Genomic DNA, 2500 nt, shown 5'->3' with positions numbered 1-2500 from the left:
AAAATTTCTGTTTTTAAATCTTGTTGGTTTGAAATTGTTTTGAAAAGGTTCTTTAAATCTTGCGGGTTTGCAACTCATAAGAGCGTCACTTTCAACGTCCCCGGCATTGGATTGAGTTTCTAAAAACAACCGTGCACACCGAGGTTAAACTTTACCGGCTCCACTCCGACTCGCCGCTCGCCCACAAATCCGAAGGCAACAAAACATTTGTTTTTAATTTTGATGAAATTTTTTGAAAACATTGGCTTGGCAAGCCCCAATCCGCGACTATCCACCCACCGCCACCCCACACGGGTGGTTGTTGTTGCGAAATGAGGTTGTGGTCGACATGCCCGTGCATTTGAGAAGGAGTTCCTAGCACTCCATGCTCTCCCATGCCAAAAAAAAGCCTAGACAACCCCATTTCGCAACTTTCCACGCCTTTTTTTTCCTCCCTCACCCATGGCGGCGGCATGGTGGCGGCGGCCGGATTCCGGCCACCACCGCCATGGGTGGCAGCCCCCCGACCCCGACACCAAACCCATAATACCGAGGCAACATATCGAGGCAACATGACATGGGTGTGGCGTGGGGGAAGGGGGCTGCAGCTAGGAAGGCATGGGCTGCCATGCATATGCAGGCAACACACACCCCCCTATATAGCATTTTATGCATTTAGCCCTTTGACAGGAAGAGACATCACCTATGCGCGAGGAGTCATAATGGGCTCTAAATAATTCAATACAAGGTATTTGGACGTGATTTTTTGCAGGGATACTAAGAAACATGCAATCTATGATGGGAAAAAGTTTCATAAATTTTTGAAGTCGGGAAGTATTTTTTATTATTTTTAGAAGTCGTAAAATTGAAAAAATCATTAAAACAAATCCGGGAGGAATTTTTTAGTTTTGTAAGTTGGAGAAGGTCCTAAAAATCATAGACTACTTATGGGGAGCTTATTGTGCGAGGAAATTTCAATAAAAACGGGGTTTGACAAGATTTGAAAAATTCTGTCGACATTTGAAAAAACCTGGAACCATGCTGCCGGCATGCTGCGCACATGCTGCGCGCAGGCTGCGCGCATGCTGCGCGCAGCCTGCGCGCATGCCATGGCAGGACAAGTTTCGCTAGCCTCACTGTCGACAGATGCGCAAGCTGCGCGCACGCTGCGCACAGGCTGCGCGCATGCTGCGCACAGACTGCGCGCACGCTGCGCGCATGCCATGGCAGGACAAGTTTCGCTAGCCTCACTGTCGACAGATGCGCAAGCTGCACGCAAGCTCCGCGCACGCTGCGCACAGCCTGCGCGCATGTTGTGCGCATGCTGCGCGCAGGCTGCGCGCAGGCGCCGCGCATGCCATGGCAGGACAAGTTTCGCTAGCCTCACTGTCGACAGATGCGCAAGCTGCGCGCACAGGCTGCGCGCACGCCATGGCAGGACAACTTTCGCTAGCCTCACTGTCGACAGAATCAGCACGCTGCAAGCAAGCTGCGCGCGCGCATGGCAGGACAAGTTTCGAAAAATTCTGTCGACAGGCTGCCGGCATGGTGCGCGCACGCTGCCGGCATGCTGTGCGCACGCTGCCGACATGCTGTGCGCACGCTGCGCACAGGCTGCCGGCATGCTGCGCGCAGCCCATGGCAGGACAAGGTCCGAAAAAATCTGTCGACATTTTTACGCCGTGGTAGGCTTCCGCTTCGCGTCACTTTGTCGACATTCAAGCCTACCATTTGTATTGAATTTTTCAAACCTTGTCAAACCCCATTATTCAAATGTCGAAAAATTTTGTCGACATTTTTACGCCATGATAGGCTTCCGCTTCGCGTCACTTTGTCGGAATGCATCGCATGGCGAGGTAAGGCCACGGCATGCCAAGGCGAAGGCAACGCATGGCTTGAATGGCTTGGTCAAGGCCACATCATGGGCACGGCATGCCAAGGCAAGGCGAGGCAAGCCATCCTTAGCCTCGCCTACACTCACTTTCTCGGAATGCATTGGATGATGAGCAATTCCAAGGTAAGGCAACGCATGGCTTGAATGGCTTGGTGTAGGCCACAACTTGGGCATGGCATGCCAATGCAAGGCAAGGCAAGGCAAGCCATCCTTAGCCTCGCCTACACTCACTTTCTCGGAATGCATTGGATGATGAGCAATTCCAAGGTAAGGCAACGCATGGCTTGAATGGCTTGGTGTAGGCCACAACTTGGGCATGGCATGCCAATGCAAGGCAAGGCAAGGCAAGCCATCCTTAGCCTCGCCTACACTCACTTTCTCGGAATGCATTGGATGATGAGCAATTCCAAGGTAAGGCAACGCATGGCTTGAATGGCTTGGTGTAGGCCACAACTTGGGCATGGCATGCCAATGCAAGGCAAGGCAAGCCACGCCATCCGAAGCCTCCAATAACCTCACTTTCTCGGAATGCCTTGAATGGGCACGGCATGTGAGGGCAAGGCAAGGTCCTAAATATCATTTTGTAAGTTGGAGAAGGTCCTAAAAATCATAGACTTAATTATAGGG

This window comes from Prunus avium, unplaced genomic scaffold, assembly GCF_965620075.1.
Source record: "Prunus avium unplaced genomic scaffold, drPruAviu1.hap1.1 HAP1_SCAFFOLD_28, whole genome shotgun sequence".
Classification (NCBI taxonomy): Eukaryota; Viridiplantae; Streptophyta; class Magnoliopsida; order Rosales; family Rosaceae; genus Prunus; species Prunus avium.
Note: the sequence above shows the minus strand (reverse complement) of the source record.